Consider the following 25,840-nt stretch of genomic DNA (forward strand, 5'->3'; position numbering starts at 1 on the left):
CATTTTGTCGACAAGTATGAGGATCGGGAGGTGCGGCTGAGGAGCAACGGTCAAGGCTCTGTGACTGTGAAGAATTTGAGTGTTGAATACACATACGTATCTATTAAAAATGCTCCGATTGAAATGTCGGAGGATCTTCTCCGTCGGGGCTCTTGCCAGGTATGGGCGTGTGGAATTTATTCGTGTGTGTAGGCACACGTCCGGAGCCGTCAAGGGGCTCATTAATGGTTGCAGGACGGCTAAGATGGTTCTTCATGGAAACGTGCCTTCTTCTCTATAGATTGCTGGCTATACGGTCGGCTCCTTCTACCGGGGGCAGACTCGGACCTGTTTCAAGTGTGGTCATGTTGGCCATATGGCTGCTGCCTGCACCACTCTGATGTCTAAACGGGTTAACCTGTTTAATGAAAATGATTTTCCTCCTTTGCATGAGCAAGAAGATCTCGGTTCTGAGCAGTGCCCCTTGTGTGGGGAACGGATGCAGTGATGGTTGGCGCCAATCTGGGTTCTGCGTGTGCTACTTCATTAGTTTCTACTGGTGGAGATGGCGTCAGTACTGCTGTGCCGTCTCCCGGACGGTCTGGTGGGGGTGTTGATCTCCCTGTGTGCCCGTGCAGGCCGGCTCCGAGGGCGAGTGTGCTGCAGTGACTGCCAACTCTGGTGAGGAGGTAGATGCAGTGGTGGGCATTTTATCGGTGGATGTGGTGTGCTCCAGTGCTGAGCCGATTGGTGTGCATTGGAACCCGCAGCAAGTGATCCGTGATGGTGTTGATGCGGCTCGGCCTGCTGCTCGGACAACTGAGGCGGTGGCGGAAGTGCATATGGAGATGTACATTCTCCCAGTCGCGGTTCTGGACGACGTGAAGCAGATTGCATGTTGCCTGTCGGCGGTGGGCAGCACAATCTGAAGCGACGGAAATTTGGGGGTTCTCTTCAGAATGTCCTAGATGCAAGGAGGAGGTTGGAAGTCGGCACCCCCCTTTCCTTGGCGGCCGTGCAGTGTGACTCTATGGTTCCGGCCGACTCGGATATTCCGCCTTCTGATGGAGACGTGTCTGTGATGGATGATGGTGTCCCTAAAATTCGTGGAAGTGTTCCACCACCTGGAGGTACACAGAATATGGATTGGTGGGATGTTGTGAAGGGGGGTCCAGGAAGAGTCGGTAGGGGGCGATTTGGTGGTGAGGCTCCAAAGAGAGTTCTGTGGGTACGCTTGCCGATGTGGCTCCCTCTCCAGTAGTTTTGGGGGATGGGGTTGAGGGCTCTTCTGTTGAGTGTGCTGCTACCCTGGGATGTAGTGGTAGTGTTGTGCGAGTGTGGTCCTCTCTGTTTGTGGGAACCGACCTGTGAGATTTATATTTATTTAATTTATATGAATTTATATTTACGTTAATTTATATACTTCGATAGCAATTTGTATAATGATAAGTGGACTGTATTTCTGCAATAATCTCTTAATCTCACAAATCGATCCTCTACACATTAGGGGGGGTTTATTAAATTAATATATATGCAGCCAATCAAACTACAGAATTAACTACATACATTGAAGAGGTTCCTTATCTTATAGTACAGCAGGCTAGTCCACCAGGTATAACTAGGGTGTAGACACCAAATTATCCTCTTTGAGGTAGCTTCCATCACCCAGTAACTGGTGCACAAAGTCTTCCTCGTCTTGACCTGTCAAAAGGGCGCTAACTGTGAAGCCAGAATCCTATATATGACAAGCTATATCAGAGAAAACACTATACATGGAACAATAAAGACCTGGCTTAATTACCTTTAGTTTGAGGCTATGTCGTGCTCTAACTGGCTCACCCTATATAATGACATTAATGGCCACAAATGATAGATAATGGGTTTCGGAAAGAACACTTAACTTGATTTGTAGACAGCGTGTTGATAATGGTACACTTTTGGTTTCCATAACACTTCGTCCAAGTAAAATTAACAGGAGCCGAATTTGCTCCCGAGAGCCTCTGGTCTCGTCTCAACAATGGCTGCCCTCCTTCCTCACCCTGACGCCTGGCTTACATTGTCCAGATTTCAGAAAGTGATAGAAGGGTCACATTTACTCTACTTTAATATTGATAATTAAGTTAATTTATATGAGATGGTTTATGATGGTAAAGTCCAAAGACTAATGTATTTAAGAATAATTCCCACCATAATAGGTGGTGAATTATAATAGTATGTGGTGATGATATCCCGTTTTCTTTAGACGGTAATTCCACTACAAGTTACGTTTTCTATGGTTAACTTGTTTATACAATACAGCTATTATCTGTATGATATAAAATGGTGTCGGATTTTCCGACACTGTTTATTTTCTCAATGGATGTGTGGATGACTTGTGCGACATTGAACGTTAGTGTGTGTTTTCTGGTGTGTATTATTTTTTCCGGATCCTGCGTGCTCCGGTATTTACTTTCATGTGTGTTTGGGTTGTGGATGACGATTGTTCCCGGTTCCTGCGTGTTCCGGTCGGGGATTCGAATGTTTGTACTGCGTGTGTCGGGTGTTCTGTGGGTTATGTGTGTTTAGCAATTTAATTTTAATTTTGTGCCTTTTGTTTCTGATGTTTCTTTTGCGCCCTGTGTGGTTTATTGTATAATTTTTGGCTCGTCCCGTTTGGGTTGTGCAGGTACTTATTTTGTGTGCTCATGTATTTCTCTTCGTTGTTTCATGTTTTTTCAATTACGTTATATTGTTATATGCCAGTTGTTCTATGTTTTTTGTCGTAATGTGTTCATTTGAGTTATGCATTTTGCTGTGGCTTTTGTACTTGTGTTATTGTATGTTGTATTTATGAATGTTGGTGCTTCGGTGCCTTTGAAGTGTATGCTTTCATTGTCATGTATTTTGTTTTAACAAAAATATAAGAAAAAAAAGTCAGCCATTTGTGTTTCTAACCCCTTTTCCACAAGTCTCGTATAATTACAGTTTTATTTAAATATTATGTAGATAATTGAACACTGTGCATCACTTTGTGTTTAATATAATGCTTACTCTTTTTTTATCATTAAACTTAGTTTATATCCGTAATTATATCAAAATTTGTTTACAAATTATTATTGTTGTTGATCAAGTGGCGGCGACGATCTTTTTGCAGATTATAACTATTTTTTTCAGAGACAATGTTTACATTCTGCTCCTTACTATAGATGACGTGATGATAGACAGTTTTCACTGCGTCCCGTCACAACACTGCACTCGTGTTGTTGTTGTTGTTGTCTAGAGCACTTGCCTGGGAGACGCTCTACACACAGCCCGTCCTCCAAACAAAGATCCAAAAGTGATTCCACGCACCCGCCAAACCCCCTGTTTATGAATGAAAAGCAGTTTACACACGACTCACAACTGCTGACGTTCGAACATATCCGGAACAAGTGCTTCACTGACGAATTTTGTTCGAACCACAACGCTGTAAATGCTTCACCCACGTACTACAAATACAAATAATCGCCAACAGAACCTAACACCTAACCTAACCTATCCTATGCCTATATATACACAATATGCTAATATATTATAATATTAATTTATACTTGCGAAAATTCCCGTTTTGAATGAACAGCATGTTAAAATTTATGAATGCGTCTGTGGGGTTGACCGCTGAATGTAATGGACTTGAGTCGAGGACGGGTTGCTACACCACTGGATACTACCAGGCCAACTGGAAGTATCCAGTGCTTATATTCGAATCCTTCTCATGGCTCCTGCTAACTTTTGCACTCTGCACTCTTGTACACACACTGGTCACACTAGCCAAGCTCAGTAGCACACTATTGTCAGATTCGCTGAGGAAATTCTTTACTTACTGGAAGTAGAGTCGGGAGTGTTTACAGACTAACAAGATTTTAATTGAAACAACACTGAAGCTGTCTCGAGTTTAAGGGGATCATTTTCGTTTAGTATTGGACTTAAGGCCTATTCGCTGAAAAGTTATTACAACTCATCGTCAGAATAATGGACCGTCGGGCTCAAACCATAAAAGTCAAATACATACACAAAAAATCTATGCGCCTGCATCTGACTAACAGCAAACTTGAACATGTTCGAAATTATATGACTCGAAACGTGTTTCGTTTACTTTTAATCCAACCCGTCCTCGACTCGAGTCCATTCCATCCAGCAGTCGACCCCATAGACACATTCATAAATTTGTACATGCTGTTCATTCAAAACGGGAATTTTCTCAAATATGCATTAATATTATAATATATTAGCATATTGTGCATATATAGGCATAGGATAGGTTAGGTTAGGTGTTTAGGTTCTGTTGGCGATTATTTGTATTTGTAGTACGTGGGTGAAGCATTTATAGCGTTGTGATTCGAACAAAATTCGTCAGTGAAGCACTTGTTCCGGATATGTTCGAACGTCAGCAGTTGTGAGTCGTGTGTAAACCGCTTTTCATTCATAAACAGGGGGTTTGGCGGGTGCATGGAATCACTTTTGGATCTTTGTTTGGAGGACGGGCTGCGCATTTATAGCGTTGTGGTTCGAAAAAATTCGTCAGCGAAGCACTATTTCCGGAAGTGTTCGAACGTCAGCAGTTGTGAGTCGTGTGCAACCCGTCCTCGACTCAAGTCCATTACATCCAGCGGTCAACGCCACAGACGCATTCATAAATTTTTACATGCTGTTCATTCAAAACGGGAATTTTCTCAAGTATAAATTAATATTATAATATATTAGCATATTGTGTATAAATAGCCATAGGTTAGGTTAGGTTAGGTCAGGTGTTTAGGTTCTGTTGGCGATTATTTGTATTTGTAGTACGTGGGTGAAGCATTTACAGCGTTGTGGTTCGAACAAAATTCGTCAGTGAAGCACTTGTTCCGGATATGTTCGAACGTCAGCAGTTGTGAGTTGTGTGTAAACCGCTTTTCATTCGTAAACCGGGGGTTTGGCGGGTGCATGGAATCACTTTTGGATCTTTGTTTGGAGGACGGGCTGTCGTGTGTAACCCGTTTTTCATTACAAAGAACCAGAAGGGATTCCATGCACCCGCCAAACCCCCTGTTTACGAATGAAAAACGGTTTACACACGACTCACAACTGATTTCGTTCGAACACTTCCGGAACAAGTGCTTCACTTGTGAAGCACTTGTGAAGACCTATGAATTAACCTCTTCATACGCTATAAGGATCACTACCTAAAGTGAACCGCATACACGCAAACGACAACGGGAGGACCATGGGAGACACGCGCATGGGAGCCAGGCGGGAATGGGAGGCCCCACGCGCGTGCACGACCCCCGGAACATCACAATCACAACCAACTGAATGCATCTAATATTAGCGTAAAAGTTATCATTCAGGAGAACGTCTAAAATAAATAGTCTGACCGAAGCAATACTTACAAATGAATGGCTTGGGCTGGACGGTAGAGTAACAGTCTCGCTTCATGGCAGGTCGGCGCTCAATCCCCGACAGTCCAAGTAGTTGGGCACCATTCCTTTCAACCCCCCCCCCCTCGTCCCATCCCAAATCCATATCCTGACCTCTTCCAAGTGCTATATAGTCGTAATAGCTTGGCGCTTTCCCTCATAGTTCTCTTCCCTCACAAAAGAACTCGGCTGCATGTCGAGTGACAAGGATAACACTAATATGCGCCGTATTAGTCACTGGGAGACTATAGCATTTACGACCATCTTGGTTCGTGTAGGAACCATCCAGCTTTTTCTCTCGCTTGAAAAAGATTTCAATAAATAACCTTGTACAGTGTGTACAAGGTTATTTATTGGTTGTCCAAGGTTGTACAAGGTTATTTATTGATTGTACAAGGGTGTATAACGTTGTACAAGGTTATTTATTGGGTGTACAAGGGTGTACAAGGTTATTTATTGGTTGTACAAGGGTGTACAAGGATATTTATTGGTTGTACAAGGGTGTATAACGTTGTACAAGGTTATTTATTGGGTGTACAAGGTTATTTATTTATTACAAGGCTATAGACTTCCACACGATAGGTCTTTTGACTATATATTAGACTGTTGGTGTAGGTCTTCAGACCTACGCCAATACCTCATATATTGAGGCCGCTGCTCTCTTGAAAAGCGTATTTTTTTCTGTTTAATTTCTAGCCAATAAAAATATTGACTTGTGCAACTCTTCGTCACGTTAATATATATGACGCAAATTATATCAGGATGTTGATTGAAATGAAGAACCAGGACGGAAACGTCATCAGTTCTTCATTTTTAAGTGTCTGATGATGAGTGTCTTATTGTCACTCATCGCCTGTATTGTGTGGAGTTGAGTGATAACTTGGTCATCTATCTAACGATAGATATAACGTTAACTGATGCACCATCGTCTAGAGCATTGAAGCGATGAACAAATCAATTCATATGAAACTAAATCTCTATATAACAGTTTTCTAAACTACTATCTGTAGAAGCATGGGAAAATCTTAATTTTTCTATAAATGACCACTGAAGATCATCTTTAGCAACTGGCGTCTGAGGCTCCGTTGAGATTTGATAATTTGTTGAGATCGTCTGTCCTGGAAGACGGGCATGACAGGGACATCGTAATTGGGTTGTTAGCTCCAAATTAATGCAGTGCTATGGCGTAATACAAACATATTAGAATGCCCATTAATTTGTTGAGATCAATTCTGACTAGTTTTATGTGGCTTTCGAGGCAGTACCAGTGCCCGGAGCAGCTGTCATTGGTCTTAGGTTTGTTTTACAATCGTGGGCATGTTTACGGGCATGTTTTCTATGCCCATAAGAGCGGGGTAGCGTGAGGAGACCCCAACGGTGTCTATGCATATTCATGTGTTTGAGTCTGGTGATCGCCTGACGCCACCAATATTTGTTCAGGTCATCTGCCAGCTTATATTTATCACCTTGAGAGCCTTTGCCCACCATGCCGCCACGCCCACACCATCATACACCCACGCCCACACTCACACCCATGCCCACACTCACACGCACGCCCACACTCACACCCACGCCCACACTCACACCCACGCCCACACTCACACCCATGCCCACACTCACACCCACGCCTACACTCACACCCACACCCACACTCACACCCACGCCCACACTTACACCCACGCCCACACTCACACCCACACTTACACCCACGCCCACACTCACACCCACACTCACACCCACGCCCACACTTACACCCACGCCCACACTCACACCCACACCCACACTCACACCCACGCCCACACTCACACCCACGCCCACACTCACACCCACGCCCACACTCACACCATGCCCAGGCCCTCGTAACTGATGTCCAGGCCCTTATAACTGATGCCCAAGCCTTCATAACTGATGCCCACATTCTCGTAAGTGACACCACGCCTTCATTAGGAATATTAGTTGTCATAGTGTTGCTGAAGCGAAGATGTCATAGTGATGTTGTGGCATAGTTACTGTAGAGTTAGTGTGGCATAGTTGCCAGAGTGCTTCTATCCTCCTATAAGCCCTACCTATGTTGATGGTAGGCCTATTAGGCCTCATGCCGAAGTTGCAATAAAACTTACGATAGACTTTGTATACACATGTATGTCTGATCTATTTTGCTAATTTACAGTACACATAAAATAGACTCTACCATACTTCCTCATCAACCTAAGCTAACCTAGAACTATCTATATAACCTAACAAAACTGAATAACCTGACCTTGGCCTAATTATGCAGCAAAAAATTTCATAACAATGTGATTATGAAAATTTGGGTTCATCATTTGTTACTGATGCAGTTTAAACATTTTGTAAATAATGAGTTTAATAAACACAAGTATTGTGGGTGATCTCAGCTCGACTTGTCACAACAAACTGTGTCAGTCTTGAAGGCATGATTCCAGCTGCTGATGAATGTAGAGAAAGTGCCATACTACAGCTCCAGCTGCATAAAATTGACTAACTGATGAATTAACTAACATAATCGAAATTGTATTGCATTATTCTATTCATCCTGAATCCTATTCAAGTTTTTGCCTTTAGCAGACTATAATAGAGAGAGAGAGAGAATGCAAATTAGGTTAGAACAGTGCAAACTCCAAAGGTTAAATCCCCAGGTAAATCCCTCCCACACAAACACACAATTAAGTCCCACGTAAACTCCATTGGTTAGCGCCCGAGCAAACTCCCATGGTTAGCTCTCACGTTATCTCCCATGGTAACAGCTCTGACTGTCATTGAGTTGTTGTTGTTATTATAAATTCAGCTACTGGGAACAAAAAGTTCCAAGTAGCACGGGCTATGGTGAGCCCGTAGTGGACTTACCTGGCACAGGAGCGGGGCTGTAACTTGTTGCGTCACTGAGACACAACGATCGTTATATAGCAAGCAGCCCAAGGTGCATGGACTTATCTCCCCCAAGGTCATCACATCCCCTGGAGGAGTGTTTATCCCGTAGATTTTTGCATGATAATTTCAGCTTGCAGAAGTCAACATATAAATCTTACCTGCATCATCATCTCTCTGCAGTGTTTGTTTAGTTTGTACCTTCGCTTGCATTGTCCATGATAGGGCTTAATAAAATATTAAAAGAATAAACATGTGATGGGTATTTCCAGACACACACACACGCCCTAGACGACTGAGCCACGACATGACCAATCCTCGTGGGTTCAGGAACCCTCGTGGGTTCAGGAACCCTCGTGGGTTCAGTAGAACCTCAGGTTACAATTCTTTTGACCGTGTCGTGACCTTGTCGTCTGGAGTGTGTGTTTGGGAACACCCAGCACATAGGTTCGATTCCACATCACGGCTCCAGTGGAGTTTCTCATTGATTTCTCACGATACAGTGATTTATCTCTGTATTAATATTATTAAAAGTATTATTATATTATTAATATTATTATAATAGTATTATTACATTATTAATATTATTATATTATTATATTTAATATTATTAATTTAATTTTATTTTTATTATTATTATAATTATTGGTATAATTTATTTTTCACGTCAGTTAAGAAGGTTGATTTTTGTTGCTGAAAGATGAAGGTTCATATTTTCTATATTCATCTCTAAAACAATGAAGTTTTGCAGTTAACTGAACCAAATATATCTTGACACTGTGAACTTATTGTCCAGGAAATATCATGAGTGCACTTATGTAGTGCCAAAACCCCTTTATTGCAACATGCTTTAATAGTTCTTCGTGACGATGTGTAATAAAATTAAATACTTCTGCTACGAAAATAAAGACGCTGTCGAGGGCTAATAAGCATTATGAAGATAGGTTACGGGAGTTACTTTTGATCCATACAATCATATCAAGGCTAATATGTATATATTATCATATATATATGTATATACGTTTATATACGTTATGTATATACGTTTATATACGTTATATATATACGTTTATATACGTTATGTATATACGTTTATTTACGTTATGTATATACGTTTATATACGTTATATATAATATATATAATATGTATATACGTTTATCATAAAAATTATTTTCGAGTCGAGCGTCGAAATATTTTTTGTTGGTGCCAAGAGAACACCTTTGGGATCGTTACTTGTGGCACCTTTCTGGTGTTTATATATAACGCAAATAGAAGAGTTGAAGCCATCACAGAAATAAGGTTATCACGAATAACCGAACTCAATTACGGGCTCACCATAGCCCGTGCTACATGGACATTTTGTTCTGAGTAGCTAAATCTAAAACCCCCAACAACAACAGTTGAAGCCTACTGGGGTGTGTGTGTGTGTGTTTTGTGGACATTGTGGAATACAAAGACCAGCCTCGTTACCTCTGTGTTGGAGAGTCTGGATGTGGTGTTGAATTGGATGGAAAATGTTTCTTCGCAATAGTTATCAATCCCTATGTTGGCATTTATGTAATAGTGATTGGTAGGACGGTAGATTGTAGCCTTCTTCACTCAGTAGTAATCGGAGACATGGTTGTTAACTAACTGGCGAGTCGTGTTCAAAAAAACTAATGGTTAAGACTTATACTTACCAAGTGCTGTAAAATTAGAAAGCTCTCAGCCTGAAGTCGCTTATTCCTGTACCTATTTCGGTAAAAAAAAAATAAATACGTGCTCTATAATCCATCTCATTTGCGAGTTATAAAGAGTTATGCACCGGATGGCATACAAGTGATGAGTATATACCTCACTGGCCATTCACATTTCCTGACCCAACTTGCTATAGCATCTCTCACATGTCCAGTCAAGGACAAATTTAAATTCATCCCCCATCCCCTCGTCCTTTCCATCAACCCCCACTCCTCTGTCCCTTTGTCCTCTCCACCATTCTCCAATCCCCTATCAACTCGTCCTCACCATACCTAACTGCCCCGTCCCCTCGTCCTCCCCACCATCCCCCACTCCCGTCCCCTTGTCCTCCCCAACATTCCCCACTCCCTTGTTCAATGCATTCCCAAACGATCTGATGCTCCCATCAAAAAATTGGGTACATCAAATGATCTGATGTCATGATCTGATGTCACCTAATGTATTTGTCGATATATCATGTTAAACTTTTGTACGAAGTCTGATAGTATGGCGGTATATTTGGTCTCTCTCTACTAGACACCCATCATCAGCCTTGTTTGGTACCCGCCAGTTCTCGTTAATCCGGGGAACAGGAGCCAGATTCACGAAGCAGTTACGCAAGCACTTACGAACCTGTACCTATTTTCTCAATCTTTGGCGACTTTGTTTACAATTAGTAAACAGTTAATGAGCTCCGAAGCACCAGGAGGCTGTTTATAACAATAACAACAGTTGATTGTTAAGTTTTCATGCTTGTAAACTGTTAAATAAAAGTAACTAAAGCCGTCAAAGGTCGAGGAAAGATATACACGTTCGTAAGTACTTGCGTAACTGCATCGTGAATCTGGCCCCAGGACCTTAGTAACGTGGTACCCAAGAAAGGCGTTCCTTTAAGATTATTGTGATTATTCTTTTCCCTTTTGTGTATGTCTCCATTTGATGTTTCTTACAGACTCATCAGCATGATGACAGTCTTTCTGTTTATACTTGGGATGTAACTGGTGGTAGTATTCCAGTCGGATTGGTCCTGGCCGCCGCTGCTGGCTACGCTACCTCCTGAATTACTAATCACAATAATTAATAATTCAGGTAAATTAGGTGAATTTATGCCTACCCCAAAAAGCCCCCTTTCAGCATTAATACCAGTTCATTGTGCAACGCCATGACGAATGTACCTGCAATGCAGAGCCACAATAACATGGCTGAAAAATGTTGACCAGACCACACATTAGAAATTACAGAGACGACGACGTTTCGGTCCGTCCTGGACCATTATCAAGTCGATTGTGATACCTGATACATTATCAAGCACCAGCAATATCCAGTAATACAACCTATATTCTCTTCATAATTAAGAGACTAGTTTCATGTGGTGGGGGAGGGGGGGTCATAGGCAGTAACTTACATGTGTGCTTCAATTTTATCGAGAGCCAAATTGCTTGTTAGTATTGCTGTAACGTGAAATATTTTCAAATCAAAGTGTTTTGTTACACGTCTAAGTATTTATTATTTGACTTTCCAGTGACAGACTAATGATAGTGGTCAATATGTTAGCGGAGATGTCTTGCTTGCCTCCTGAGACACAGCTACGCTTGCTTAAACAAGCTTCTGTACAGCTTCATCTTTTATCATTGTTATTATTACTAATGGTAATGTCTTCACACAGACATAATAATATTGGATAAAAACCCACACTTGTGTATATATGAAATTTATGTAAGGAATTTACTCCTACACTCTAAATAAACCTGTTTATTACATTCACCTACATCATTCTAGTACACCTACACCTACACTAAAATTTATACAAGGTGTAAACTCCTTACATAAATTTCAAATATATACAAGTGTGAGTTTTATCCTATTATTATTATTATTTATTGTTATACACATAACTGATGTTAGTTCTATATGGGCATTGGAAGCCAGATGAATACTTTTCCTATAAAGCTATTTGCAGTAAAGTGGACTGTATTTTACCTTCACCTTTTGTATTATATATTTTAATAAATCTCAGGAAATGCACTCACCATTTGTTGAATACCATTTATTTAGATTTAGATTTAGAGGTTTTATTCAGGTAAGGGTACATACATTGAAGATGAGTTACAAACATAATGTTGGGTTTAAAGATAGAGCTAGGACGGGGGCCGGCGAGAAACAATGGGCAGAGTTACTTTCACCCTATGCCCCTGTTACCTAGCAGTAAAATAGGTACCTGGGTGTTAGTCAGCTGTCACGGGCTGCTTCCTGGGGGTGGAGGCCTGGTCGAGGACCGGGGCCGCGGGGACACTAAAAAGCCCCGAAATCATCTCAAGATAACCTCAAGATAGGACATACAATACCTAAAGCCACTAATACACACAGCGTTTCGGGCAAGATCAATACTTTAGATGTACACGTTTTAAGGTATTTGTCATTCATCTACAAGATGACTGAACTGATAAAGTGAATATATGTTATGATCGTCGATCTCTTGGATAAACAAACTCCATGATTTTGCATATTTCAATGCTTATAATTATGACTGTTTAATCTAATTTTGGTAATAGTCAGCAAACACAGCAATTTGAGAAAATTGTCGTTCACTTTTAATGAGGTGAGCACACAAATAAGAAGTTTTAATATATGTTTGGTGAAAAAAACTAACATTTTGCTGGAGAGGAATGAACACACAATTACCATAACACCACTGAAATTGCAACAAAAACGAGAGAAAAAGGCCTGATAGATAAATAACGCCTGATAGACGGACATACAAAGACAGATGCAGAGAAAGACAGATACAGAGAAGCAGATTTTACTCCCGTATGATGAGCAAGTAAACTTCTGTGTCATCGTGATTACACTTTGCAAACAAAATATTAATTTTTACTCTGCATATCAGTTCTGTATAAGAGCGTTGGACAATATTGGCATTTCCTTTATGGGTAGCAATGTGGACACCCTCCATCATCACCTCGCATGTGCGCATAATAGAGAAGCATCGAACGAGTCGTGAACACAACTGACGTCGAAAATCTGCGAAGATAACCACGATTACAGAGAGGAAAAACTTGCTCGTTCAACAAGCTTCACTGAAGCTAATTATTGGAGCACGTTTTCTATGGGATGATTCTCATTGATTCTCATTGATGGTTATTATCAATGATTCTCATTGATTATAACATCGAACCCCGTTGTTGGGACAGCTTACATGTGAGCTGCTACTATGGTAAGGTGAGAAATCAGATGCTAATATCTGATTGGGTTGTTGTGCTGAGACTGGTGATGTTTCCCCCCAGAGAAGATATCATAAAGATATTCGTTGACACGGGGCTGAACTGCCTGGAGTGTCTGGTACACAAGCCAAGCTGGCTGGTGACGGGGTCTGCTGCCTGGCGTGTGGGAGAGGTACACAGGTAAACACTATGAAGTAGGCGGCCGTGGGGGTGACAGATGTTCGTATTACACATAAGTATATGACGGAGGCGTCCCTGTGGCTTTTGAAGGTAACTCCACATTTACAGCCCCGCTCCTGTGCCAGGTAAGTCCACTGCGGGTTCACCATAGCCCGTGCTACTTGGAACTTTTTGTTACGAGTAGCTGAAACTAAAACAACAACATCATGTGGCTGTGTAGGTGACATGTGAGCTCCGTAGACGGGTATATGAACGAGACGTCATATATCTACCTACGGAGACGTCATTACGGATCCAAAGCTTTTGTCCTAAACAACTAAAATTCTTGCGTTATTTTTTTATTGTATTAAAAACGTTGGTTTTAAATATAACAAATTTATGCTTAACTCGTTATCTTTGTCTGACGAATTTTTCTATATATAAATAAAATTCTAGTGGATACTCAAATAGTTTTAAAATTTCATATTTCACATGTTTGAGAATGAGACACCATATTAACGTAACCAAACGTAATGAAACCCAACCTAACATAACATAACCTAACCTAACCGTTAACTTATGTTAACCTTAACATAACCTCCTAACTTGGGAGCCGGTCGGCCGAGCGGAAAGCACGCTGGACTTGTGATCCTGTGGTCCTGGGTTCGATCCCAGGCGCCGGCGAGAAACATTGGGCAGAGTTTCTTTCACCCTATGCCCCTGTTACCTAGCAGTAAAATAGGTACCTGGGTGTTAGTCAGCTGTCACGGGCTGCTTCCTGGGGGTGGAGGCCTGGTCGAGGGCCGGGCCGCGGGGACACTAAAAAGCCCCGAAATCATCTCAAGATAACCTTAACCTAACTATGGATAGGAAGTAGATAACAGCACTAATTACATAGTGGTTTTGAAGTGATTACCTCCAGGGGTTCCTTCTTTCTAATGGACGGGTTACTCGGTGGAGACTGTCTCTCGCAGCACGTCAGTCATGTACAGAAATACTGAAGTTGGAGTGAAAATCAGCGAAATATTTTCCTTCCTTTTACGTTAGCTATAGACTCCTTCACAGGTACAAACTGTCCTGCACCAGGTTCGTATCCCACGTGTCGCACAAATACAGATCTCATCCGAGACATTCTTGAGTATTGTGAATGATGCGCCTACGATACGGAACAAGCGCGATAGCCGTATAGTTCCACAAGGAATTATAGCCATGTTTTGTGTGTCTATCGAAGCCATCTTCTGTGGAGCCCAAATTATGCAGAGGGGGATGATAAATGCCAAGTGCTGGCCAAGAATGCTATTAATATCGATGTTGTGAGATCGGATCTTATCCAAGCGCTGTTTTTATTTGTCTCTGACCCTAAGTATGTGTCGTGTGAATGTCGTAAAGCTTTGTTTCTACAAGTCGGTATGCGAGTGTGTGTGTGTACTCACCTAGTGTGGTGCTCATCTGCTTAATATTCGGTCGATAGGCGAAGCTGGAATTCAACACACCAACTTTTGAAGCCAGGTGAGGAGTTCTCCTCAACTATTATTCTTCCCACTTCCCACCAATTCTAATGTTCATTTGATGATGAAAATATAACAAAAAGAGTCCTTGACATAACTCCCACCAGCCCTGGCGAGTTGTGTTTATTGTTGCCAAAATCTGACACCAGCATGAGAGGTTTACCTGTTGTATATAGAGGCCTGGATATTAATGGGAACCACTTTCACTGGGTAAAATACACACGGATATACTGCCAGATAAGCCGCCGTCGTCACGATGCAACGAGCGTACTGTGTGTGTGTGTGTTTTCACCGTACCAAAGCGTACGAATCTACACTATACTCACCTAATTTATGCACCTAGATTCTCATTAGTCGACAATAGCTTACATATCCAATTTTTCTTATTAGTGCATAGAACGTTTAATTTGTACGTGAATGTGTTTTTGTACACGAACAAGATTAAGTTAGACTGGAATGAGAATCACATTACGACGAGAAATGTGTTCTCCTGTATATCAGTTGACCAAATATGAAGAAAAAATGGGCTGCTGAGAATTAAGATAAGAAAGATGACAAGGAAAAATTAAATAAATACGAAGGGTAAAAAAGGGAGAGGGCGAAGGAAGAAAGGAAGAGGTGAAAAGAAAGATAAATGAGACGATAGTAAGATACATGTTTCCTACTGATTTTTTCATTAATACATCAAGCAATTGAGATTTCGTTGGGCATTTGAAGAGAAGCGGTTGGGATAGAACTCCAATACAACACCAGAGTGCATACGAGAAATGTGTGATATCAGGTTTGGATGCCTTGGCTTGATATCAGGTGTAGATGCCTTAGGAATCCTAGAGAATTCAGTTGAATTCCAAGTTACATTACTTTCGAAGCATATTGGGGTTTAGGGGTTTAAGGCGTGTGCTTAGAAGTACCCTGTATTTAGGTTCGAGTCCTCCTTATAGATCCTACTTATTTACACAGTACTTTACTATCTAATAGTATTGGAACATCGAGTACTGTACTGTCTATTAGTACTGGAACACCCAGTACTGTACTGTCTATTAGTACTCGAGCACCCAGTACTATACCACATAGAAGTACTGGAACACCAAGTACTATATCACATAGAAGTACTGGAACACCCAGTACTATAGCACATAGAAGTACTGGAACACCCAGTACTATACCACATAAAAGTACTGAAATACCCAGTACTGTCTTCTCTACTACACACCATTCTCTGCTGGCCAGGGTGTTGGCGAGCGTGTCGTAAAAATCCTGGTTGGGCACCAGTTAAGAACTTCCAGTTAAGTGCTTCGGGTTGATAGGCTTGTGTCCTATCTTAGCCTAGAGGGTTAAGGCATGTGTCTGGAAATCACCAGAACGCTGATTCAAGCCACCTCAATGACCCAAAATTATTTTCTCATTGATTATAAATTATATAGTGTGTGTATATCAAAAGTGTAGGACTTGGAAGTGGTGTAACTACACAGAGGCACTGCTACTGCCACACGTGTGTGAGTGTGTGTTTGGGAGTTGGAGAATGGAATCGAATTTAGAGAGGTAGATGTATTTGCAATGCACATCTGTTAGAATCTGGGTTGGTGTGGGAGGAGAGGTTGGTGGGGGAGGAGAGGCTGGTGTGGGAGAGGTTGGTGTGGGAGGAGAGGTTGGTGGGGGAGGAGAGGCTGGTGTGGGAGAAGTTGGTGTGGGAGGAGAGGTTGGTGGGGGAGGAGAGGCTGGTGTGGGAGAGGTTGGTGGGGGAGGAGAGGCTGGTGTGGGAGAGGTTGGTGGGGGAGGTAAGGTTGATGGGGAAGGAGGGGATAGGTGGAGAAGAAGGGGTTGGTGGGGGAGGAGGTGCTGGCAAGGGATTCATAACATTTGCGAGAGTTCGGTCGGGAACCGTAGTCGGGAATCAGTGACACTGAACAGAATAAATATTAACACGACACTAAGGCCATAAAGTTACAAGTAAGTTAAAGCAATATTACTTTTCCTCAGAGTTATGCCCTTTGAAGGCCAACTGTGCTATAGAGGGCGCGCTGTAGGGAAGGTGGCATCACTATGCTCCAGTCACGTATGCCCTGGACCATGTTTGGCAGCTTACAGTTACTGATATAATTACTGTACTCGATACCCGGACCTGCCAGGAATCGTTAAATCAGTTATATCATGGATTGCTGTCAACGAATTAGAATTAATAATTAACAGAACCTAAGTAATTATGTTCGTACAGTTGGATGAACTGAAGCAAAGTTTAAGATGCAGTCAACAATAAACATATATTTTGCTGGTATTTATTCGAATGTTTTTACTACATAAGTAAAGGTAAAGCAACAGTCGGGAACAAATAGGTTTTCCAGAGGTAAAATATTTGTCATTAAAAACTTTTAGACTCGTAAAATTGCATCTATATCGTAATATTTTGTATTTTTAACAATAGTATTTCTCTTTAAGGAGCTCAATAAGATTGAACTATTTTTTTTCAAATTATATGCTTACAGAACCCTTAGCAAAATTGCACATGGCAAGAAGTACAATTTTGGATAAATTATTTAACAATTTGATTAGATACATTTAAAATTATCTGTTATCAGTGCCAGGGATCATTCGATGCCAGGTCCTAACAGCCGCAATCACTCACACTAAATAACAAAACAATTAATAAAACACAAATTGCTCTAGATTATTTTTCTCGTCTGAAACTTAAGATGCCAGACGTAAGGACTTTTTTGGATAGTAAATGGAACTCTCTCTCTCTCTCTCTCTCTCTCTCTCTCTCTCTCTCTCTCTCTCTCTCTCTCTCTCTCTCTCTCTCTCTCCTTCCTACCCAACCACTTGGGCTGGACGGTAGAGCGACGGTATCGCTTCATGCAGGTCGGCGTTTAATCCCCGACCGTCCAAGTGGTTGGGCACCATTCCTTCCCCACGTCCTATCCCAAATCCTTATCCTGACCCCTTCCCAGTGCTATATAGGCGTAATGGCTTGGTGCTTCCCCCTCCCTGATAGCTCCCTTCCCTTCTCTCTCTCTCTCCCCTCATATCTTTGGACCTTTCCTGGTTTTCTGTGACTTTGCTCCATATTTAAGAATGTCTCACATAGGAAATGTTTTGATCCCGGATGGTTTTGCTGTCCCTCAGGCCTTTCGTCTTTGCTGAAGCAATAATGTGTCTACCACACTATTCTGCAGTACAGATCTTCTCACTCAGGTTGTAGTCCTCATAACTTTGCAATTGCATGGACTAAATAGTAGCAGCCATTTTCAGATCACTTTTTAAGTGAATTCACGTTAGTTTGTATTATATGCACACGAACGTCTCTCTCTCTGTCCAGACTCTTCTCTGTGCTATATAATGCCGGCGTTTAATGACAAAATTTATCTATTCACGAATCTGTGTTTTAGTGAGCTTCGGATAAATCTCTCTAGATACCTGCAGATCCTTTTCAATAATACAGGTGTATGTGTGTGTGTGTACTCACCTATTTGTACTCACCTATTTGTGTCTGCAGGATCGAGCATTGACTCTTGGATCCCGTCTTTCGAGGCATCGGTTGTTTACAGCAATGACTCCGGTCCTATTTCCCTATCATACCTAGTTTTAAAATTATGAATAGCATTTGCTTCCACAACCTGCTCCTTAAGTGCATTCCATTTTTCCACTACTCTCACGCTAAAAGAAAACTTCCTAACATCTCTATGACTCATCTGAGTTTACAGCTTCCATCCATGTCCCCTCGTTCTGTTACTATTCCGTGTGAACACTTCGTCTATGTCCACTGTCAATTTCCTTGAGTATTTTATATGTTCCTATAATATCTCTCCTCTCCCTTCTCTTTTCTAGTTTCGTAAGGCTCAGTTCCTTCAGGCGCTCTTCATACCCATCCCTCGTAAGGCTGGGACGAGTATCGTTGCAAATTTCCGAACCTTTTTCAGTTTCCTTATGTGTTTCTTCAGATGTGGACTCCATGATGGGGCGGTATACTCTAAGACTGGCCTCACGTAGGCAGTGTAAAGCACCCTAAATGCCTCCTTATTTAGGTTTCTGAATGATGCTCTAACTTTTGCCAGTGTAGAGTACGCTGCTGTCGTTATCCTATTTATATGTGCCTCGGGAGATAGATTAGGTGTTACGTCCACGCCCAGGTCTCTTTCTCGCGTCGTCACAGGTAGGCAATTCCCCTTCATTGTGTACTGTCCCTTAGGTCTCCTATCACCTAGTCCCATTCCATAACTTTACATTTGCTCGTGTTGAACTCCAGTAGCCATTTCTCTGACCATCTCTGCAACCTGTTCAAGTCCTCTTGGAGGATCCTGCAATCCTCATCTGTCACAACTCTTCTCACCAACTTTGCGTCATTCGCGAACATCGACATGTAGGACTCTAATCCTGTAAACATGTTAACATATATTAGAAATAGAATTGGTCCCAGCACCGATCCTTGGGGTACTCCACTCGTTACTGTTCGCCAGTCCGACTTCTCGCCCCCTTACCGTAACTCTTTGGCTCCTTCCTGTTAGGTAGTTCCTTATGTGTGTGTGTGTGTGTGTGTGTGTGTGTGTGTGTGTGTGTGTGTGTGTGTGTGTGTGTGTGTGTGTGTGTGTGTGCGCGCGTGTGCATGCGTACCATGAGTGCACGTGTGTGAGTATATGATGAGATCGACGGCCGATCTAGTGCCATATTATTGACATGACCGCCGCTTGTTGTTGTGTCTTCCGCCGGCCCTTAAAGTGGCAGGAAGATCTTGATAACGGCATCTTCACTGGCGCAGCGGTGAGCAGCCTCAAGGCAGCATTTGTTCCTAGTAAACTGTTGATTATCACAGACATTATCGGCATACAAACAGCGGCCTTCCCCTCCAGGGGGAAGGTAAGGCGAGCCCCGCTAACTAATGTGAACGGTCTCCTCTGATGATAAAGATTAAGCCACCCAAGAGGTGGCACGGGCATGAATAGCCCGTTAGGTCTCCTCTGAGCACCTATTGCGTTCATAGTGGTCAGGGTGCTGCAGTGTACTCACCTAGTTGTACTCACCTAGTTGTGCTTGCGGGGGTTGAGCTCTGGCTCTTTGGTCCCGCCTCTCAACTGTCAATCAACAGGTGTACAGGTTCCTGAGCCTACTGGGCTCTATCATATGTATACTTGAAACTGTGTATGGAGTCAGCCTCCACCACATCACTTCCTAATGCATTCCATTTGTCAACCACTCTGACACTAAAAAAGTTATTTCTAATATCTCTGTGGCTCATTTGGGCATTCAGTTTCCACCTGTGTGGAAACTGAGTGTGTGTCCTTGTGTATGGTGTGGGAGCTGGGATGGTGAGTATGGTGTGGGAGCTGGGATGGTGAGAATGGTGTGGGAGCTGGGATGGTGAGTATGGTGTGGGAGCTGGGATGGTGGGTATGGTGTGGCTGCTGGGATGGTGAGTATGGTGTGGGAGCTGGGATGGTGAGAATGGTGTGGGAGCTGGGATGGTGCGAATGGTGTGGGTGCTGGGATGGTGAGTATGGTGTGGGTGCTGGGATGGTGAGTATGGTGTGGGAGCTGGGATGGTGAGTATGGTGTGGGAGCTAGGATGGTGAGTATGGTGTGGGTACTGGGATGGTGAGTATGGTGTGGGTGCTGGGATGGTGAGTATGGTGAGGGTGCTGGGATGGTGAGTATGGTGTGGGTGCTGGGATGGTGAGTATGGTGTGGGTGCTGGGATGGTGAGTATGGTGTGGGTGCTGGAATGGTGAGTATGGTGTGGGTGCTGGGATGGTGAGTATGGTGTGGGTGCTGGGATGGTGAGTATGGTGTGGGTGCTGGGATGGTGAGTATGGTGTAAGTGCTTGGATGGTGAGTATGGTGTGGGAGCTGTGATGGAGAGTATGGTGTGGTAGCTGGGATGGTGAGTATGGTGAGGGAGCTGGGATGGTGAGTATGGTGTGGGTGCTGGGAAGGTGAGTATGGTGTGGGTGCTGGGAAGGTGAGTATGGTGTGGGTGGTGGGGTGGTGAGTATGGTGTGGAAGCTGGGATGGTGAGTATGGTGTGGGTGCTGGGATGGTGAGTATGGTGTGGGTGCTGGGATAGTGAGTATGGTGTGGGTGCTGGGATGGTGAGTATGGTGTGGGTGCTGGGATGTTATGGTGTGGGTGCTGGGATGGTGAGTATGGTGTGGGTGCTGGAATGGTGAGTATGGTGTGGGTGCTGGGATGGTGAGTATGGTGTGGGTGCTGGGATGGTGAGTATGGTGTGGGTGCTGGGATGGTGAATATGGTGTGGGTGCTGGGATAGTGAGTATGGTGTGGGTGCTGGGATAGTGAGTATGGTGTGGGTGCTGGGATAGTGAGTATGGTGTGGGTGCTGGGATAGTGAGTATGGTGTGGGTGCTGGGATGGTGAGTATGGTGTGGGTGCTGGGATGGTGAGTATGGTGTGGGTGCTGGGATAGTGAGTATGGTGTGGGTGCTGGGATAGTGAGTATGGTGTGGGTGCTGGGATGGTGAGTATGGTGTGGGTGCTGGGATGGTGAGTATGGTGTGGGTGCTGGGATGGTCTGTATGGTGTGGGTGCTGGGATAGTGAGTATGGTGTGGGTGCTGGGATAGTGAGTATGGTGTGGGTGCTGGGATAGTGAGTATGGTGTGGGTGCTGGGATAGTGAGTATGGTGTGGGTGCTGGGATGGTGAGTATGGTGTGGGTGGTGGGGTGGTCAGTATGGTGTGGAAGCTGGGATGGTCTGTATGGTGTGGGTGCTGGGATAGTGAGTATGGTGTGGGTGCTGGGATAGTGAGTATGGTGTGGGTGCTGGGATAGTGAGTATGGTGTGGGTGCTGGGATAGTGAGTATGGTGTGGGTGCTGGGATAGTGAGTATGGTGTGGGTGCTGGGATAGTGAGTATGGTGTGGGTGCTGGGATGGTGAGTATGGTGTGGGTGCTGGGATGGTGAGTATGGTGTGGGTGCTGGGATAGTGAGTATGGTGTGGGTGCTGGGATAGTGAGTATGGTGTGGGTGCTGGGATGGTGAGTATGGTGTGGGTGCTGGGATAGTGAGTATGGTGTGGGTGCTGGGATAGTGAGTATGGTGTGGGTGCTTGGATGGTGAGTATGGTGTGGGTGCTGGGATAGTGAGTATGGTGCGGGTGCTGGGATGGTGAGTATGGTGTGGGTGCTGGGATAGTGAGTATGGTGTGGGTGCTAGGATGGTGATCTATCATATCTACACTTGAAGCTGTGTATGGAGTCAGCCTCCACCACATCACTTCCTAATGTGTGCTGGGATGTGGGTACTCACCTATGTGTACTCACTTATATGTGGGACGAGCATCAGCTCCTGGACCAATAATATTGAAATGCCTCCCGAAACTCTTGGTTATTGTCTTTCATGTTCTCAGACCTATATGTGTGTGGAGTTAACCTCTATCTTGAGGCTATCTTGAGATGATTTCGGGGCTTTAGTGTCCCCGCGGCCCAGTCCTCGACCAGGCCTCCACCCCCAGGAAGCAGCCCGTGACAGCTGACTAACACCCAGGTACCTATTTACTGCTAGGTAACAGGGGCATAGGGTGAAAGAAACTCTGCACATTGTTTCTCGCCGGCGCCTGGGATCGAACCCAAGACCACATGATCACAAGTCCAGCGTGCTGTCCGCTCGGCCGACCGGCTCCCCAATCTCCTCAATCACCGTACGTTCCGTGACCTTTCCATTACCTCACTACTGTTACACTAAAGTGTTACTTTACGTTGATTCCTGTGGCCCATTTAAGGGGCTACAGATTGCACTTGAGTTCTGAGGTCCTGTCCATGTTTATGCTGAATGTCTCGTTACTTTTCTCCTTCATATGAAGGCTTATGTGATCCTTATCATGTGATCTTAATCATGGAGCCTGTGTCCCCTTGCCTTTTCCAGTGACGTGGGGTCGTTCGCTCGTCATTGCTCAGTACTGCAATGGTCAAGGGCCAGTTTGGCTTTACATATTGGTCTTTATTGCAGTGTCTTCAGGGTGTAATTGACCTTCAATGAGTTCTACTCTCTACTTTTTGTTTCTCTACACCAGTCCCAGTACTTAATGCTTCCTTCAACCAGTTAAATTAAATCCACTCAATTTCATGAATTAAACCAGCCAAAAACATATTTTTTCGAATCAGATTTGTAAGATTCTCCGATATTTTTATGAATGTATCATAATAACATGTCCACAGAGCGGGTTCTAGGGTAAAGTAGCCTCTGGAACCCTCAAGGTAACACAGGTAACATTAGTAAGTAGTTAATGAGATGGGTAAATACAGCATACCGTAATCAAGCGTGAGTCTTCTTCCCGGTATCCTCAGTGTTCTTCTTACTCATCGCCATTCAGATCAAAGGTAATGAGTGTGTATACATCATCACTTATCATCATGTTTGACATAATATAGTGCTTCTGACTAGTGAACATACATCATAGCTCTCTTACTTTTCTGAACTGATGATTCGGAAGAGTAAGCTGAAGGGACATTTATATAGGAACTGCAACTGTACAGCTCAGCGCCTGTAGACACGAGCTGTGATTGGTCATCTCGGCCCCACCAGTTGGAGCAGACTGCATTATGACTTGAATCCAATAGATTCACAAAACTTTTGCCAGTGGCAACAACTATATTTTTCTAATGTAATTTCTGAGTGGGCTGCGTTAAATGGTAATATTTAAGCAGAATAAATCTAAGGAATTAAGAGTATATTTTACTAAATGATTATTGTGAATTTGACGTAGTTAATAATTAACAGAAGCCTAACAGCAGGTATTCTCTTGGCATTTACTGCGAACATGAAAACATTGATACAACTGGTTTGGTCCTCGCTGTGGTAGGTGATTGCTTATAGTGTGTGGATGTTGCTCTTTCTGTCTGTATGTGTTTGTCTGTGACTGTCTCTGTTTGTTTTGAGTTATAGACAGTGTTGAGGGTTTGTTAACTTTGTAAGTACCGTCATCTACGCTGTCTCTGTTTCTTCCTGTGTCTCTGTCTCTGTTTCTTCCTCTGTCTCTGTCTTTTCCTGTGTCTCTGTCTCTGTCACTCTCCTGGCGTGAGCTTTACTCTCGTATGAGGAGGGAACTGCTGCTTTAATTCTGTTATGGACACTGTAAGTTGTGTTGCCTTTATCGTGGGTTTTATGTCCATGAGAAATATGTTGGAGTTGTCCTCTCACCACACCGGGGCAGTGGCCGGGGTTCTCAAGCGATAATTAACCTTCGTTTGTTGACATTCGACGGCGGCTTCTCACAAGAGTTGCCTGTGGCTCTTGTTGGTGGTCATTGTGCCCGCTGAGAGCCTTCAACTGCCCCTCTCGGCTGCTTTTCTTCGTTGGGTGGTCTGCTGTTGCTGTGAAATCTTATGCTTAATCATTTTCTCTTGCTTGATACTTTGCCTCTAAGAGGGTTTAATCTGTTGCTTGGGGGTAGTGCTTCTTCATAAGATCTCTTGCTTGGGGGTAGTGCTTCTTCATAAGATCTGTTGCTGTGGGGGTTTTGCTTCTTTATAAGATCTGTTTCTTTGGGGATAGTGCTTCTTCATAAGATCTGTTGCTTTAGGATTAGTGCTTCTTCATAAGATCTGTTTTTAACCCGTTTCTTATGTTATACCTGTTCGTAGAGCACTCTACCTGTTGCTTGATGATTCACCTGTTGTTTGAGGCTTAACTGTTGAACTACTGTACCTGTTGCTAAATATTTATTTGCACATTTACTTTAATACATATGAACCTTGGTTCATGTTACTTGATCTTTATCTGCCCGTCTCCGTTGAAACTGTTGTAGGTCGTTTGTTAGATTGTAGACATTTATTTGTTGATAAATTTTCTCTGTTGTGGCATATTTATTTGCTGTTAGCTTTAGCTTATTTTTTTTTTTTGCTTGCTGTTAGATCGTGTCTTTATTTTTATTTTGGCGACCTTTGTCTCTTCCTGGCTTAAGTCTTCTGTTTTTACTGTTATTCTGTTCTTATTTATCTGTTGCTGAGGTTATAGTCTGTTGTTAATCTTTATTATGCACTGACCTCTACTGTTTTTGTTGTTGGATTTTATATGCTAATGTTTTCATTCTAATGTTTTTCTTTGTCTGCTGACAAAGAAAAATATTAGAATGAAATTACTGACCCTCCAAAGGATGCAACCCCAAAATAAGCTAACCCCTGGGTACTTATTTTCTTCTAGGTGAACAGGATCATTAGGTGATAGTTACCCTTCTAACTATGTATGTCCCGTCCGGGATTCGAACCCGAAATTTCCGATTGTGAGTCGAGGTTGCGAGTCCCGACTGTACTATTATCTAATGCTATCTAGTGTCTAATGATAACTTCTTTTATTTCTGTTTGACTCGGAGACACACCGAGTTGCTAGCGACCAATCTACCTATGCACCTACGCCTTACCCAAGCACTTAGGGGTAACCTAACACGGACCCCTACCTATGCACCAACGTCTGCACCTACCCACCACCCTACCCATGCCTCTAGGTGAGGGGTGGGTGCACCCATACACCTACCCCCTCACCTAGAAACAACAACAATAGGCTATGAAGACGAGCATCATCAAAAACAAGACTCTAATCCCGTAGCATCATGTTCCGATCCTAAATTCAAAAGAGTTGGAAGGGAAGAATTGCGAATCCACGTCACGATCGCGAGCTTCTCTTGTCACAGAACGCTGATGGGGTCAACCAGTGTTAATTTCTTTATTACGGCAGGCTCCACGATCCCTCAAACATGGCCGAGTTCATCCTGTGGAACCGGTTCAGAGACCCTGAGCTGGGTCGAGGTGCGATGCGCGTCACCTCCTTTCACTTCGCTGAATGCCATCAATGTTTCGATGATAAATGATCTGGGCTGGTCAAGCCCCCTCGTGCAGGCCTGGGACCAGATTGACGATGCAGTTACACAAACACTTACGAACCTGTACATCTTTTATCAATCTTTGGCAACTTTGTTTACAATTATTAAACATTTAATAGGCTCCGAAGTAC

This window comes from Procambarus clarkii, chromosome 8, assembly GCF_040958095.1.
Source record: "Procambarus clarkii isolate CNS0578487 chromosome 8, FALCON_Pclarkii_2.0, whole genome shotgun sequence".
NCBI classification, from domain to species: Eukaryota; Metazoa; Arthropoda; class Malacostraca; order Decapoda; family Cambaridae; genus Procambarus; species Procambarus clarkii.